This window comes from Oenanthe melanoleuca, chromosome 11, assembly GCF_029582105.1.
Source record: "Oenanthe melanoleuca isolate GR-GAL-2019-014 chromosome 11, OMel1.0, whole genome shotgun sequence".
Lineage (NCBI taxonomy): Eukaryota > Metazoa > Chordata > Aves > Passeriformes > Muscicapidae > Oenanthe > Oenanthe melanoleuca.
Genome location: NC_079345.1, coordinates 19,648,299 through 19,666,949, shown reverse-complemented (window position 1 = coordinate 19,666,949; position 18,651 = coordinate 19,648,299). Strand labels below are relative to the sequence as shown.

Sequence of the window (18,651 nt, the reverse complement as noted above, 5' to 3'; positions counted from 1 at the left end):
CTTCCAAGGCCAGCCTGCCACTGCCAGTTTTAATTCTGTGGGCCAGGGTTATGAATATCCTGTGGTGAGCTCCTCTCAGGAGGTTACAGGGCATCGATCCCGGGTCACTCGGGAAAGTGCCACCAAAGGCAGCAGCATGAAGGCAGCAGCTCCTGCTCTCAACTTACTCCACATCAATCCAAAGGGTGACCCAAGAGCAGGAGACTTCAACCCATGAGGCAGCACTGGAATAGGATATCCACAACTCCCCCATTAGGAATCAAAACACAAAACGGGCCAGCCACAGCAGTGAGTGGCTAAGCCTGAACTGGCTTCTGTGGAATGGACAACAGAGGAGAGCTGAACTCATTAGAGAAAAAACAGAGAAAGATTAAATATAAAACTCCTTCAGATATGACTAATTCACATATTCTAATTAAAATACAAGAAAATACCATGAGCAAAATGTTTAACAGGAATTTTCTTAGTATATTCAGTGAAGTGAAGGCTCCACTGGGATTTCTGCAGTGTTCCAGTACCTAAAGGGGGCCTTCAGGAAAGCTGGGAAGGGACTTTTTACAAAGGCCTAGAGTGACAGGACAAGGGAATGGCTTCACATCAACAGAAATATGAGGTATAGCAAAGAAATTGTTCCCTGGCAGAGTGGGAGACCCTGGCACAGGGTGCCCAGAGCAGCTGTGGCTGCCCCTGGATCCCTGGCAGTGCCCAAGGCCAGGCTGGACACTGGGGCTGGAGCAGCCTGGGACAGTGGGAGGTGTCCCTGCCATGGCAGGGGTGGCACTGGGTGGGATTTAAGGTCCCTCCAAACCCAGACATTCTGGAATTCTATGACCACATACTGTTTTTATCTATGTTCTGTGCTGTTATTCTATATTCTATGTTATAATTCCATGTTCTGGGCTGTTATTATTCCATGTCCTATGCAGTTATTTTCTACATTCTCTGTGGTTATTCTATGTTCTACATTATTCTGTGTTCCATGCTATTATTACACTAGCTGAACCAGCTCCCCATCTACCAAACCAGCACAGCTTTTGATTTACAGGTTTCAAATTTTCACATATTTATTTTTTAATGCAACACAAATGAAGGAGGATTCCTAAATGTTTTAGTTGCAGATGAAGCTTCCTCTGTATTTCCTGCAGCCCTGTCCTCACTGCAGACACTGAAGGATTCATTCACCTGTTGCACAAATGACCACATACCTTTTTTTTAACAATGCTGACACACAGAGTTTGAGAAATTACAATTTAACTTTGCCTATGTAAATCCTTATTAACACATTTTGAGAGAGAGAAAATTATGATTTTGAGAAAAGCTGATTCTTAATAATCTGTTTGGACAGAACCACAGGGCAGGACAAAGCCATCAAAGCCACATTGACATCCTCCAAGTTTCAGCAGCCTAAAACCTCCTTCCCCAAAAGGCACCACCAGGAATTAGGCATCAATATCCAATGGAAATAGAGCTCATGGAGAAGAAATATTTTTATGAGAGTAATATTGCTGGCAAAAATGTGCAATGATGGGATTGAGGGTGTATTAGCAAACAATCAATGCATCTGTGGCATATGTCAGTGAGACATTCCTGGGAAACAAATGATTATCCTGAGCAGCACTAAGGCGCTCCAGAGCATGGCAAATGGAGAATACTTTTTATCATGTGACATCAAGCATATGGTACATTGCTGACTGGTGAATGACAAACTCTGAAAGGTTATTATTACCCTAATGAGAAAAACCTGACAGAAAGGAATTAATTAGCTTTGCATTTATTTAATATTACCAAATAGCACAGGCTCCAGATGGCAGCACCCAAGGTAGGAGAGGGAGAGAGTGGGGGGAAGTCTCTTTTTTCTGTCTCCTGATACTTCACTCTAGGATGGCAAAACAATTTCTCCAATTCTTATTTGCTGTGAGAAAAAAATTGCAAAAGAGCTATTAGATTAAGGATTTAATCTTAAGTACGTGTTGCTCATTCAATAAAAATTATGTGTGGTTCTTTTCCTTCAGCAGCAGCTCACAAATATTTGGATAAAGCCCTCAGCTGATTTAGGAGAGGCACAAATTCAGTCACAGCTCCTTGCAAAAGACCTATCTCTGTTAAAAGATCAGGGAGCTTGTTTGGGTTTTCCTGCTGAAATATACACCAATTTTACACTGGAAAATTGTGTGATTTTTTAAGACTTTAAATAATCTGCAATTATTTAAATTGTAATTATTTAAATAATTACAACAATGTATAGACAGGCAGGGTTTTGAGTACATCTTTATAACCTTTGCTTTCACACAGAGCAGCCCACAGCTGACTCTCAAGGCATCCCCAGGTACATTGTCCTGAAATTTAAAACCCTTGTGGGATTACTGACACCTTTCCCAGTGCAGGAGTTCAGTCAGACAGAGCACACTGGATTAGCTGGCTGGGCAAACTCTCCAGCAAAGGATACAGATTAATCCAGCTTTATTAGAGGGGTGTAACCCTAAAAACCAGTACTAAGTCTTGGCAAACCAGACTGCTTCAGCAGTGAGGAGTGACTGTTCCCCCTGTAGATGGATGGAGACAAAGGACATCTGAGGACAAATTAAACTATCCAAGAGAACAAGTGCATCAAATCAGTATTTTCTGTAGCACTAATTACTAGACACTCCTAGAATCACAAAGGAAAAACACTCCTAATTCTTTTCTCTGTACAAGTCTGCAGCCTCAAAATCTACTGTGTTTTTATAGCAAAAAGCAAGCAAACTTTTGGAATTTTTTTATGTCCTTGAGGGGTTGAAGGTCAGGCACAAGATTTCATAACTTCCTTAGGAACTTCATTTTGCCATTGCAGAGTTCAGCTTCGCCTTGGTTCCACTTCTGACTAAAATACCTCATGACAGCTTTATAGTATTAATTTCCTTTTCTACTGCACTCCTTATAAATGTTTTCTTTATGGCATAAATCACATTCCCAGCACCAGATAAGTGAAGACTCACAGAAATCTCTTTGCTGTGTCTGGTATCCCAGGTGATCAGGGTTCTCTATTGACCAGTCACTGTCACAGCTCTCAGTGACCTGAGCCATGAAATGAGATGGTGAGAAAAGAAAAAGAACTTTAATTGAAATTATATCTTAGGACAGCTACTAATATGGTCACAAGATCTCTAAAGGATATTGCTGGTTTTCAAAAGGAAGTTAATCCTGCTAGCAATATTTGTTTTCTCTCAGTTTTAGCAATGCTCTTCCAGACATACAGATAAGCCTAAGGTATATTTGTTTTCCAGAATGACTTTATCTCCTGGGCTCTTAAATAAGAGGTACCAGTTTTGTGGATCTGGGGAAAAAAAAAAAAAATAATTCTTCAGTGTGAAATCAGTCTAGCCTACCTATAGCTTTTTTCAGGCTGTGCTACAGCCCAGATTGTTGATTCAAGGACCCTGAAACTAAACAGCTCCATCACTCAGCCTTGTCATCAGCACCACTGCTCTCACATAAATAAATCCAGGCTCTGCAGGATCCCTGGGCAGCTGTGCCAGGGAAGGTCAGGACAGACAGCCAGGAATCCCAGCTCCCCTATAGCACCCAGCACCCAGCAGGAGAGGAACACCCACAGGCCCCAGGGGGAAGTGAGGGCCGTAATTCCAAATATTCCGCTCCATCAGCAGCCTGCTACTGTGGGACATGGTGCCTGGAGCCTGCTCAATATTCCACTCCATCAGCAGCCTGCTAAATATTCCACTCCATCAGCAGCCTGCTACTGTGGGACATGGTGCCTGGAGCCTGCTCAATATTCCACTCCATCAGCAGCCTGCTACTGTGGGACATGGTGCCTGGAGCCTGCTCAGTGCCCTCCCTGCTGGCTCTGCTCGCTCTCCATGCCCAGCCCTGATGCATGGGCACAGCAACAGCCACACACCCAACCCAGAGCCAGAAATGCTGCATGTGTAATCACTTCTCCTGAGCTAAAAGCACAGGCCTTTGGGATGAAAACCACAGCAGCACTTGCTAATAAAATGCATGTAAGCTAAGCCTGGGGAGGTTTTATTGCCCTCATGTGTGGCAGAGCCAGACCCCTCTCACTGACCTTGGTGCACCACTTGGAGCCAGCCAGGAAATCACAGTTATGTGGACAAAATTTGTGCAGCCTGTCCTTTCAACTTCCTGAAAAAGTCAAGCAAGAGACAATGCTCATAAGGTACAGCATCGGGTGCTTCATCCAAAAATTATCATTGTTGTTTTTCCTTTATACTTTTTTTTTTTCTCCTTTCCCCTTTCCTTTTTTTAACTCTTTGCCAGCACTGTGGGTTTCTGTGACGGGGCCCCTGGGTGAGCTGCTCCCAGGGAAGCTGTCAGGCAGCTCCCAGTGGAACTGGCTCTGGCCGTGTCCTCTCCAGCTCTGCCACCAGCCCTGCTGCTCTTTGAAGTGCTGCTTGGGGACTCCATGACCCATCAGCCACCACACACCATCTCCACCACCTTTGTTGTTTTTCCTCAGACATAAATCGTCAAGCTTGAGTTTTCATCTAGGCCTGACTTTCCCATGTGGCCGAGCAAGCTCTGTTTATTCTGGCTTTTAGAGGATAAAGCAGGCGTAGCAGCCCCGGGCTAGGAAATGAAAGGAGCATTACAAAACTATGAAAATAAAATGTTCCATTAAAAAAATAATTCCATTACAACTCAGACCTATTCCCTGTTTCAAATCGGGCCTAAAAAATAATGTTTGCTTTGCATGCTGCTCTGCTGAACTGAAAACTTTTATTAATGATGTGCTGCTGTTTCTTAAAATTATCTTAACAGATGGATTTATAAATCATAAGTGGTAACCAAATTCCAATAATGAAGCTATTTAATATATACCTCAACTTCTGACAACTTAATGCTTGTTTTGAAAGCAGCAGTCCCCAAGCTAATCTGTCTATAGCCCCACACAGGTTACAGGAACATGCTCCCTCTCTACTGCTCACTCCTTGTCCCAACAGCTCAAACCATCCATGTCTGTGTTCTTTATCCCATTTTGCAAATAAATCCTTAAATTACAGAGGAAATTAATGGCCATCAAGATTTAAAAATATTCCGATCCTCTGAAAAAAATGTGGAGCTCATGAGCTGCAAGTCTACATTTACATATAAATGGAAATACACACACACACACACATCTCCATACATACACACACAGGACTGTTATAAACTATCCCAACTTTATTCTTCATCAGATTGAACCTTAAGAAATTAAATTAACTTTTAAATAACTCTTTCTTCTAACTGGATAGCCTCAAATTATTTATAGCCTGTTCTCTCCCAAACCAGCTTTGACTCATGAATTTGCCAAAGACAGCACCACCACCACCATGTGGGAAATGGCGAGGGCATGAAGAACACAGCAGCTCAGGCCAGATTAGCTTTACCAGTGTATTTTTCATCATGGAAGTACAAAACAACCATTAAATTAAACTGTTAACAACCTCAGAGCAGAGAGAAAGGACTGAAATCTGCTTTCTGTCTCAAACCTACAATTCTCATTTATTTCAGGGCCTACAGAGCTGCAGCCAAGCGTCACTGTGAGGCCAACAGACAGAATAAATCAGGAGAGAAAACAAACCAATTTCTGGACACATTCAAAGGGTTCCTCACCTGAGCTGCCTCCCAGCTCTCCAAGCTATGGGATCTACACCAGGGAAAGAAGCAGAGCAGTCCTTTTGAGACATAGCACTGGAATAATTTAGGGTAAATCCAGCTAATTCAGAATTCAGCTGAATGGAGAACAGCTAGAGGGATAAGGCTGATTTCATGGAAGCAATCAGGTGGTTTTAGGTATCTAGGGTGCTCTTGTTGCAAAGCAGATCCACAACTGAGTATCACGAGCTTTAGGAAACAAGGGATGTGCAGGCAGTTTCTTTTCTATCCTAACTAAAAATAAAAAAAATAAAAAAACCCCAGGAAACTCCCCCAAAAAGCAACCCAGACTTGCCTTGGATATTCAAGCCCACCCAGTTTGTGCCCCTGGGCTATGCCTTGCCTGGTGTGAACACTTTCTGTGCCAAGATCTGCTGGTCAGCAGCATGCTGTCACAATAACTGGGACAATCTTTCAAGGCTGTCCAGCACCAACATCCATTTCAGGTGACTTTTGCATTTATTCACCTGAATTACTGACACAGCTCCATTTTCCTCTGCAGCTGAGGGTATCAGAACAAAGACTTACATCCCCCAAGCCTTCCCCTGACACACAGATCAAGGCATCCAAGAAAACTCCCAAGAAAACCTGAAGTGTGGGATTTCTATCAACTAACTCGTCAAATTTGCAACCACTTTGTGAGCACCCAGAATTCAGTGCTGGCACACAAGAGACAGTGGAATAAAAATATTTTAAAGCAATTATATATAAAAAATATTTAAAAACTTGTCCACAATGATTGCTTACATTCCACTTTGTGTTTCTGCTCTCACTTTTATGAATAGTTTTATTTCCACTTAAAAATCGTTATATATGTGTGAAATTAAGAAGACGTGTGGGTGTGCTCCTTACATACTTACAGTTACATATTTAACAATCATCACCAAAGTTTGATATCATAATTAGATTTGTAAGTCTCAACACACATTTGCAGAACTAAACTTTTGCTCCTTTCCTCTGCCAGAAAAGCCTTGGCTCTTGAACGTGGAGCACGACAGCAGGGGTACAATTAAAAGTGAAGACTGGCACAAATAAAAGTGCTCAGAAGTGTAAAGGTGGAAGTCTTGATCCATCCCCCTCTCATTCCCGTGTTACAGAACAATTCCACTCCTCTGGAAGCCTGGATGAACAGGTCAATATTGGAGAGCAGTATCTCTTGCACCAGCCAGCCCAGGGTTTCATTCCAAAATTAAGCTCTAATTTATTTTGAGTTTAATAAAGTAGATTTTCAGGCTGTCTTTAACTCAGTGGGGTAGTGACAGTGTCCACAGAGTTCTCCTGTTCCCCAGGGATGGCCACACATGGACAGGGGACATGGAAACCTCCAAAGCTGAATCAACAGACAGGTTTCAGCTACATTGAATTCTGCTTTAAGCTACAGAGATTTTTACTGTACTGCAAGGCCAGGAGCAGCTTTCAGTATTGCCATACCAGAAAATAAAGATAATAGTTGTCACAAAGAGCAATCTGACTGATGCACATTCACACACACAAGTACATATAAACACACAGACCAACACTCACAGAAACCATGCAAGAAAGGTCCAATGAATTCAGAGTCTCTATTCACAGGAATATTGATCTTTCAATTGATAACAGGCTTCTATGGCTTTACAATAATTACCTTTGCTTTTAAAAATCCCAAACCAAACAGTTCCCTAAAAGGCTCGTTTTCTGCTCTCCTCCTTTAATATATTCCTCCAGTTTCATGATTACCTAACAAGACACACCACTATTGATCCCATATGCTTGAATGAGCTGTAGATTATGATGTACTGAAGAAAAAGTCTGCTTCAGAGACATTTTGCTTTATCCTGGAAAACATTTCACGAGCCAAACATATTGATTCAACATTGTAATAAGTGAGAAATTGGGACTTCTCTGGTTTTTTTTGTTTTCTTCTTCCAAGAGTCGATATCCCAATTTCTTGGATTTTAAAATCACACTGATCAGGCAAAAAATAACTTACTTAAGGACTTCATATCTTCCCTTATCCATTTTTAATACTCCCTAACTAAAATAATAGAGAAATAGAAGCAGGAATTAATATTCACTTGAAGAAAAAAAAAAATCAACCAGAAATCAATCTCAAAGAACAGCAAAAGCCACACATTTACTTCCATATTTACTTCATAACATACCACAGGAATTCTTTGGGTTTGGGATTTCATTTTCCCAGAAGAGATTACATACCCTGAAACATGAGATGTCACCTGAACACTACTACTACTGTGGACAATAACTTTTTCACTGGTAAATTACCTATTTTGTCCTATGTGTAGATTTCAAAACTTCTCATCTTAGTTTAGTGTTTTACAATATTAAAATCCCCAGACATTCCATTTACACTTCTCAAGAACAAGCTGAAATGCACCAAAATTTGCATTTCATTTGGGATTCATTGTTTCCTGGGTAGGATATTCCTAAACATCAGGATATATATTTATATATAAAAGAAGACATACAAAGTAACTCGATTTTAGCTCTGAAGCATTCAGACATTAAAAATAAAAAAAAAAATCCAGCACTCTCATAATCCATCCTAAAGCTCAGTGATGAGGAGATAATTAGGAGTGTATGCAAATGATGACAAGTTTGATACACATGCTGAGCCCAGGCATAGCTGTGGGGCAGATTCCTCTGTGGTGAGCAAAGCTCCTTCCCTCTGTAGAGGAAGATCAGGTTATGGATATTGCTGATGAAGCAAGAGATTGCACAGTGAACCCAGCAAAGCTCGAATGATGCTCTGAAGTCAGCTGCTGAGTGCAGCCCTCAAGTGTCAATCAGCAGGGCTCTCCTTGACAGGTGGATGTGCACGGCAGGCACAGCACAGGAGAATGTGGATTCAATGCTCTCAGTGCTCCTCCTCATCTGCTCTTACCACAGGGATGGCTTTCTAAACTTAAATGAAACCCCCACCCCCTAAAACCTCTGATCTGCTTTTTGCAATGTGTTTTGTCTCTGCTCTAATAATTCAACTCCGTGGTAATATAATATAAAATAACCTTTAAAAAGAGATTTGAGCTTTAAGAATTCAGTGCATTACGACTGCAGGCATAACCAAAGGATCTGGTCTCTTCCTAACAACTTTTAATGGGAAATATTTGTAATATAATAATATCTCATTTCCCAATGTATTCTACTCAGTGTCCTAGACAACTTGGCTTTAACCTCTGTGATGTTTTCATTGGGCTCACAAACCTCACAACAAAATCACTCTGCTTTCAGCCCCTCATTTCAACCTTCTGGCCTGTAATTTATGCTCTGCCCCATCTCATCTTTTCCTATAAATTGAATAAGAGTCTTACATTGCAGCTTTCACTTTCTGACCATGAGAATGAAGGTTCTACTCTTGGAGAAGCCTCTAGCAAAACTCAGGAGACATTCAAGCTATGCTCAGAGAAGTCACGAATTAAGCAGCTATAGAAGGCAGAGGTAATTACAAAAATGCCTTTCATCTGTTAATTAGGAAAAGCTCTGCTGATGAGTGGGAGCAGCTGTACAGCCACCAGCAGCCAGCAGGAGCTGACACCCAATGGGGACCAACAGCACCCTTCAGTCAGGGCAGGAATCCCCCCAAACCTTTGCACCCTTCACAAATTCTAAACAAACCAGATAAGCTTGTTGAAAATCTGAAAGAATTCAGGTCACAAAATCTGCGGTTCCCAACAGGAAAACTGTCTTGGGAGAGGCAGGGATGCTCTGAGTGCCCACCCAGGGCATTTAGGACCTCCTTGTGCATACCACAGCTGAGCCAGGGCTGCAGCAGCCATCTGAGCACATTATATATAAAGAAAGATATATATATATATATAGAGAGAGAGAGAGAGATCCTTGGGACATCAGCCTTCCAGGGACCAGCAGGAGCTCTGCACAGCCAGGGTCCCATGGAGTACTCAACCCCCTCATGACTTCTCTGCTGGCCAGAGGTGAATATCAGCCCTCTAAGGAGAACTTCCCCAACAGATAAAATAGCAGAAATTATTTAGGGATGTTTCTCCTTCAAAATTAGCTCTTGCTTAATGTTATTTTATGATCTTACATTTTGCATAGTAAAGCAAAATTGTTTTCAGTATAGATTTAAGTACCCCTGAAAGGTAAAGAAAATGTATTTTCTTACAGGTGGTAACAAATCTCAAGGTGATTCTGTGCATTCCTGCTTCAGCTTCCTGTCTTTGAAACTGCATTTTGGAGCTCCATATGCCCTTCTCAGCATTTGTCAGAAAATAAGCGAACATTTCACATCCACATATTCAAATACAGTCACAGAAAACTTATTTTTGTGTGTTTAAAAGCACATGCTGATTAATGCCAATAAGTCTCAGTCTGAACAAACTCAAAATCTCTTTGCACTTGGTATGTCAGACTTGTTCCTGTGCCAATCCCTTTCCATTTTGCCAGGAGCATGCAGTTGTTCTGCAAAGAAACATTTCCCAAAATGTTCTCCCTTTATTTCCAAAATGAAAAGCTTCTTTCAGGAACAGAAGCTCAGAATACATTAAAAATGTCACATTGAATCTCAGAGCAGCAGCTCTCAGCAGCGTGGTGCACACAGGATATTCCTGAGGATGTCTGGGACGATGGAGGACATGGAGCAATCTCCAAGTGGCACTGTCAGGAATGCTGAAGGGTTAATCCACGTGAAATGCCAGGTGATTATAACCCTCCATTTCAGTCAGCATATGGAACCCGATTTCCTGGGATTGCAGTGTTTCCCAAGCACTTAAAACGCAGCTGGAACTGTGGCAATTTTGTAATTTCCTTAAATTTGGGGACAGCTGCTCACAGCCCTGTTACTGAGCAGACAGCTCACGGCGTGGAGCCCTCGGATTTGACCATGTTAAGATGTTTCATGATCTTTATTAACTTTTCTCTGTATGTATTTTGATTCAGCCCCTCTCACTGCACTGTCTGATAAAGCCTGGCCAGAGCTGAGTTTTATAGTATTTCCTTCCATCCCATTCAATTACCAGCAGTCAAACCACATGATCTGACATCAATTTAACCAAATTATTCACTGACAATGACATTGCTCCAGCTAAAGAAATAAAAATGCTTAAGACAGTGTAGAAATGGCTCTTTTTCTTTAGGCAGGGATATTTTGGAGGAGTGGCTCTTTTTTCCTTAGGCAGGGATATTTTGGAGGAGTGTCTCTTTTTCCCCAGGCAGGGCTATTTTGTAGACAGGAAAAGCCTGCTGGCACCATGGTTAAGCCCTGGCTGTCTGAACTGCTCTCTTTGTCCTGTGCAGATGTAGAGAAAGGGGCAAGGTGGCCACTTGGCACCCACAATACTCCTGCAGCAGCTGCAGTTCCCCCAGGCCATGGAAGGTGCAAACGGATGGATCACTGAATGGAAAAGTGCAGAAACACACACTGGTCACCAAACAGCTTAAAATTTCAGGAACTGTCACATCTGCTTTTATACATGCTCTTTCTACAGGAAAAGAAAATAAGTAGTAGAGGTAGAGGGATACTGGAATAATTAAATGCTCACCCTAATAGGCAGAAGCTGATTTTCTCTCTACAGTGTTTTAGAGCTGATTGTTCAATGCCATCAATTTGTTCCATGCCACCAACTGCACTCTGAGAAGGAAACCCCTCTGGGGATTTTACACGTCGGGATAACGATGACACAAGTCGTGCACATAAAAACCCAACACACTTCATGTTACTTGAAAGAAAGGCTACCAAAACTACAAATCACTGTCAGCCAGAACAGCCTTCAAAACTGGATATGCCAGATAAACTTCTTTTAATTATACCTGCAACTTGTCATAATTCTGTGTGTTCTGTGTCCCAAATCAATGTTCCTGCCGCAGCACATTAAGAGCTACATCCTGAGAGGGAACAGCACAGCACTGAGCACTCCATCACCCAATCCTGCAGTGAATCAATCCTTCAGTGAATCCACAGTTTCTGGCATGGCCAGGCTGCTGCACGAGCAACAGGAGACAGGCAGCCAAAAATGAGAGCTACACTTCATCATGTCTCTGCAGACACAGTAAATACAGCAACAGTAAATCTTAAGGAAATAAATGCATCCTAAACTCTGCTCTCCAACTACTTCAAGGCTATTCAGGGAATTTGTTTTTTTTTTTTTTTTTAGGTACTGAGGGCATCACACAGGAAGGTAGAAAAATCTCGCCACCTTCTGTGGGACCAAGCCAGCAAGCAGATTCTGAGAAGGTTTTCCAGACCACATAATCAAGAGGATGCTCATTTTGTGGCTCTGAACGGGACTTAGGCACTTGTGTCTCACTCTGTCAACACTTGGGAAGGGCTGGGAAGGAATAGCAGCAAAGCTTTGACACCTAGACAACATTCTTGGCAAAAAGCACAGACTCCTCCAGGAAGCAACTGAAAGGATACACAAGGGAAAGGGCCGCTCAGGATTTGTAATCTAGCCTTGGAAACCTGAAAGAGAAACTGTGCTGCACAACCAGGAATGCTGCAAAAATCCCTGAGCACATTAAACTCAGCTCAGCTTCGTGCTGGGTCTGCTACTGTGACCAATGGCCAAGTTGGCCAATCTCAAGCTGATTCAGAAATCTCTGTTCTGCTGTAAGTGCTTTGTAAACAGCCCCCAAAGGCCCCTGGTTTTCTGTCTCAAACATGGAACACAAGCAATAAAATTCCTAGGTAAACTAGGAGCAATGAAGATAGTGAAGATAGATCTTATTTTGTATACTTAGAATTTGAATTCTGCCTTTCAAGTTGGCCCTTTAAATCATCCCCACACCTTCCAAAATCATATCTGGAATTTGAGCAGTGTAAGCAAGACTTTCAGGATCCATTGTTTAGGCTGTCTCAGCAGTTATGTTTAGAAACATCAAGGAATACTAAATTATTGATCCTGCATTCACTTAACTCAAGGAATAAGTGGCATTTACCTGTTTTTTTCTTTTTAATTTACTTAAAAAGGACTAGGAAGCAAAAGCAGAGAAAAAAATTCATTTGTGTCCTTATTTACAAAAAAAGTTTTGAACAAAGCAGCATGCTAGAAAGCAGTTTTCCCAATAATATTCATTGGAGGAGTGACCATATTTTCAGAATAGGCTGTTTTCAGAAGCTGAGGAAATCTTAAACTTCTCAAACCCTTGGCCTAAACGTGACAAGTATTGCAACATTTCTTGCTCCTTGTTCAAGGAAATCTCCCTGGAAAATAAACAGTAGAGCAGATAAGCTATTAAGCTGGGCCCCTGATGCTGCTGCCTCTTTCATCAGGTCTTATATCTGTTAACCTTTCATAAATGTCAGGCTGAAAAGAAGATTCTACTACATCCCAGTACCAAAAAATCCCCTGCTCACTCTGCTCCACCACAGGCTTCCAACCCATCTGCTTTGGTCCTGCAAGGAGTGGGGATCTGCAGCAAGGATGAGCTGCTCTCTGCATGGTGCCCCCTTCCCACAAAGAAATCAAGATTACATGTTGCAGTGTATTATCATAGGTATTGAATTTGCATGAGAGTTTTCACTCAGTGACAAAAGACAAAAATGTCACTATAAATTACAAAGGCATGGGAAATACTATACTAGAATCACTGTCATCTACTGTCTCTCAGAATTTCCTTAGCAATTTTCATATATCTTGATGAAACTGCAGTAAAAAAAAAAAAAAAAAATTGCACCTGTGTTATTGTGGATGATACAACGGTGCCTGAAAAAAGCCCTTGGGATTTTGTGCCCTGAGACAATGAATGCTTTCATGAGAGATGCCCCCCACCCCCTCCCTGCCAAAACCCCTGTCATCATTTAGGATTTTATTGGTTTTTAACTTTACTAGATGATTGGTCTTTTTCTTACTAGAATCTTAATGCAATTGGATAGTTTCTCAACTCATAATTTTACTGGTTAGAATTTCAATCCTTTTGAAACCTATAAAGACCCCTTGCTGTGCTATGTAATGGGATTTGCTAGTGGAAACCCTTTGGAGAAATAAACTGCCTTTGGAACCTCTGCAGCAATCGTGGAGTCTCTGTCCCTTGCTAGTCTTGTGGCTGGCACTCTGCCTCAGGAGCTCTCAGAGCTATCCTGTCTCCCACAGCAGCTGGGGGCTAGAACCACCCTAGCTCCTGCAGCCACATGTTAGGATGGCCATACTACAGTTACTGGTTTATTATTGGCATAACTTACAAGTTAAGGTGAAATGCAGTGTGTGTGAACATTTTCAGTATTTGCTACAACAGAAAGATGGTTTTAATGAACTGTTAGCTCTCCACAATTGTTACTAATTACCTGCTCTCAGAAACATCCCTACTCATCACTGAGATTTTTTTTCTTTTAGTGTTTATAGACAGCAGTAAAACAACTATCATTGTCACATATCAATTAAGAGTTTGTCTTTTCCATTCCTTCAGCAATAAATGCAAATTTCTCTTGGAGAGTGCTCTCAGGGTAGGATTTTTCGGAATATCCCATGCAGGGTCAGGAGCTGGACTCTGATCTTTGTGGGTGCCTTCCAGCTCAGGGGATTCTGTGATTATTCCTTTAGGAACAGCAAAAACTCCACGTGCTAAGGGTTTCTCTGAACTATCACATCTATAGGAGCAAAACCATAGAGGTAACAACTAAACCACAATCTGCTCATAGAAGGGTCCCCATCCCCAGTTGTGATTTCAGAGGCAACATCAGTTAAGGATGTGGTTGTTTCCCTAAAGCAGCTGTAGGAATCAGATGCACCTTCTCCTTATCACTGAATAATCAAGTATTATACATTTAAACCCCCCTCTTTCAAATAGCAAGTAAAAAACAAAGCAAACATTTCCGATCTGTAGTGATGTCCCTTCCACAAGAGCCTTCCCTGGGTTCCCATATCTGTAGGATTCCTCACGGAACACTAATAACAGAGTCCATTCTGGGCTGAACTGTAACAAATGAAACTTAATATTCAGGAAGCTCAAATGATCAGAGAAGTACAGGCCCAAAGGTCAGCAAGAATTTTTCTCTCTGCATCCCCGTTCTCTCCCCATAAGTCTATTAAAGAAACACGATATTAAAAAAGGTAATTTGTTTACAGAGACAGCGTGTTCATGTGGGTAAATGCAACTCCTTGAGGAGATGGTCAACACCAAAGTAACAATTCTTGGTTAAAAAAAAAAAAGAAAAATAAAAACAAAAGGATAAAGTCCATTTATATGTCACCCCGAATTTCTGACACTGCATTACCTCCTTCCCCCAAACACTGAAGGAGGCAGGAAGACAATGCAGGGAATTGCTCTGATCTGAAATGGAGATTTAATAACTGACTGTTACCCTGGCCTACTACAGAGTTAATAACAGGTGTAAACCACTGTGCTATTCCACTGTTAGAGCTGAAATAAAGAAGTCCTGAAATTTCCTGAGCTCCTGCTCCTCGGACCCATGGAGCTTCCATCATCGCAGTTTGAGGATTTTGTTTATTTTCCATGGCTATCGCCTGGGCTGAGTTGTTCTCAAAAGCTGATATCCACCAGGAAATCCTTCCTCAGGCAGCAATTTGCCCTGACAACAGCTCCACTTTGCACATTCTTTTTGCAGATTGGGTTTTGCTGATCAGAATTTGCTCATGCTCGAGTGCTGCAGCATCAAGGCAGCAGCACTCACCTTGAGAAGGGGCTGGAATTGATTTTGTTGGTTATTACAATGAGGCAGGAGCTGACCTCACATCCAGCACAGTGCACAGTGTCATTTGTGCACACAGGGCTGAATTTGTCCTTGTTCTGGGATTCCACTGCTTGGCAGGAATCAATGGCATTTGGGTATGACAGCTCTGTGTTACCACAAAAGCAAAACAGTTTTATAGCAGGGGTGGTAATAGAGTATTACTGCAGCTTACAACCAGATCGTGTCCATGGATCCATGGAATTACTTGAGGTGCCACACAGAATTCACTCTGTGCAGGTTATTTTTGGCAGCATGTTATGAGAAGCACCAGAGAAGGGACTGCAGAAGCTCATGAAACTTTAGGATCAGCAGAGGGAAGAAAATGAGGTTTGATCAGAGACAGCATCATGGTCCTTCTTTGTGTAGAAAAGACCATGAAGAGTGGTCAACTGCTCCAGCAAAATGGAGCACCAACAACTAATGCAAAACAATCAAACACAAATTATAAATTATACCAGAACTGTAAAATTATAGACATGCAGTCCCAACAGGTCCACATCATCAAAATCCTTTCCCTCTGCTTAAGTTCAGCAGAAAAAGTCAATTAGGAAACAAAAACAACTGTTTGACCAAAACACAGATTTTCAGCTAGTGCTGAGTGTACTCTAAATATTTACAGCACTAAATAGCTCAGAACTAGAGAGGAGCCAAGCAGGGCAGTGCTCTTTCCTTAATGTCTAAATGAACACTGTGGTTCAAAATGCCTTCTTACACCATTTGATCCCAAGTATATAAATTAATAATGAAAAAGATTTTAATATTATTTCTAGCCTGGTAAGTATAACTACAGCACTAACAACGAGCTTAGCTGAATATGAACAATAATCTTTTGTGGTGCTACTTAATGATAGTGGTTTTTTTGTTTGTTTGTTTTTTTTGTTTTTGTTTTTGTTTTGTTTTTTTTTTGTTTCAATGCTTGATTTATTGCTATTCCTTACTGAGAAAAATGCAGTCACTATTAAAATATTTTGAGCTCCTATTCTTGGTATGATTTTAGACAGAGCAAAAAGTTATTTAGGACATAGAAGTGGCCACCAGCAAGATTGCCAAACACAACCCAGTAAAAGGATGTATTTTTCTCCCCACCCCAAACCCTCAGTACTGAGCTATTTCATCCTTCTGGCTGTGTACTTATATTTGATGAAGTGAAGAGCTCTGTGCTGCTCCCACACACAGACAACAAAACAAAGGCACAGATTAAACACAGAAGCCTCGGCTTTATTTTGGTTAACTGGAACCTGACATGCTGCCAGCTACAGCCACCTATTCCCAGACCATTCCCAGCTGGGACCTCCCAGCCTGGAGCTCAAATTGCTCCCAAGGTCCAAGGCACAACAGTAATTCCCTCAGCATCGTGCTGGGAGAGCAAAAAGTTATTATCTCCTTATCACTTCTGAAATCACCATTCACTGGACACAAAGTCATACCCTAACAAATGATATCGCTCCCTAAAAAGTTTACCGCCGAAAACTAATTTTCCTAAAAGAAGATGAAGCACATTTTGACAAGCAGGCAAATCAGGAGGGAGAAGATAAGATTCAACTTGATAAGGACAGGTTATGATAAAAGTGAACATAGTGCTTAACTTAGCAATTCTGAGATTCTGCAGATAGGGAGACAACAGCAGGCTGAGGCCAGGAGTCCTTTTTTCATCCAGGGAAATAAATCTCCATGTATTTGCTCAATATCCCAAACAAATGCAAATATCAGGAAATGGAGATAATTCTCCATCTCCTCAGCAATGTTAGCAGCTTGGTTTATATATCCCACATGCTGGTGGTTTCTGGGGGGTAACAAAGGGAAGAGAGGATGGAATGGTTTCTCAGCTCCTCTGGGACCTTGCAGAGGGAAGATCCCAGGGTGTTAATTGTGTCCAATTATTCCTGGAAGGTGCAGCAGTGAAATTTTGTAGGTTCTCTCAGAGCTAGACCACTATGCTTAGCTGCAGACACTGCCAGAATTTTGACATGTTTAAAAACCTCCTGGCAGACGTAGGCAGAATGAAAATAAGCTTTTAAAATACAGGCTCACACTTAAGATCCCATAATTAATATACCCTTTCCACTTAGCATCTCCAAGATTCAAATAGTCTACAAACTGATAGTTAAGTAGGAATCTCAGTGGGTTTTTCTTAGTTTCCCTACCTTTCACTTGGCTCCACAAATAGATATAGGATTTTTACTTTAAGTCAGAAATTTGAAATGCTGGTTATTAAATTAGCAAGTTGCTCTTCTCTCTGCACATTAGCCACTGAGTAGATATCAGACTGAAATACATTTAATCAAATGATTCGTGAAAATGGCCAAGCAGAATGTTTCTGTACAGTTCACTGAGCAGGGAAGTGAAAACGCAGGAGGAAAAAGATTTATTAAGTTGAACTTTATATACAGAAATAATTACCATAATATGTGCATGCATCCAGCTAAGTGCTGCAGGTCTGGCCTTGTCTTCCTCCGCAGCATCCCCACCACGCTGCCAGGTCACCTCCTCCCCACAGCCCGACCAGGGCTGCTCCTCCACAACTCGCCCATCGCGCTGGATTTTACAGCGGTATCTGAACTTGGTAACAACCATCCATTCCTTGTGCTCAGGCTAACTCTGTGAGGAAGTTCTCCCTGAGGAGAAGCCTTGCGGCTCCTTTCTGCGGTGCTGCAGCAGGGCTGTGAGGGCGGCCTTGGCCCCAGAGGCCATGGCTCCGAGCTGCTGCCTGAGGGAGGCTCCGGAGTCTGTGTGTCGGGCTAGACGGTCCGGGACAAAACTCAAGCGCTCTGTCGAAGCTAAATGCTACAGTTGCAGTTTATTATAAAAGAGCCTGCTAGGGGCTGCCCCGCACAGCCCCAAAGCAGGACAAAGAGATAAAAGGGGGGAGGGAGAGAGAGAGAGAGAAGGGGGAGAAGAGAGCAATAATAAGAGCAAGAGGAAGGGTAAAGAGAGTAAGGAGAAGAGAGGAAGAGGAGTAAGAGAGAGATTTCCTGTTTACAATACAATAAATCTTCTTCCATGATGAATATTCTAATTTCCACTAACCAATCTAATACAAAATACAAATTCTACAGCATTTACATGCAGCCTATAGGAATCCTTATATTAGCATAATGTGTTACATTTTAAACTCTAAGACCTAATCTTTGGACCCTGGCAAGTCTTTTTGTGACCTTTGGAGTTGCTCTCTGGCCGAGGGCATTGTTTAATCAAGAGGGGATGAGCTTCAGGGGCCATCCTATTGTTCCATGCTAATTCAGTAACTAAGGCTTGGCATCTCAAACGTGGCTTTCATTTCAATCTCGCTCGTGGTTTCTGTATTTCCAGAATCTGAGCATTCATATTTGCAAGATTCCTCTGTTTCATCTTCCCCA

At 41.8% G+C, this 18,651-nt stretch overlaps 1 long non-coding RNA gene across 1 annotated transcript; it reads right to left on the bottom strand.

Annotated features, from left to right (window-relative positions):
* Nucleotides 1–1,760: 1,760 nt before the first annotated feature.
* Nucleotides 1,761–17,968, bottom strand: LOC130257867 (uncharacterized). Its single transcript, XR_008841393.1, has 5 exons — nt 17,696–17,968; nt 13,975–14,191; nt 4,064–4,136; nt 2,976–3,054; nt 1,761–1,912 (listed from the first exon to the last, which is right to left on the bottom strand). It is a non-coding gene; the product is annotated as an uncharacterized LOC130257867 (long non-coding RNA).
* Nucleotides 17,969–18,651: the final 683 nt, after the last annotated feature.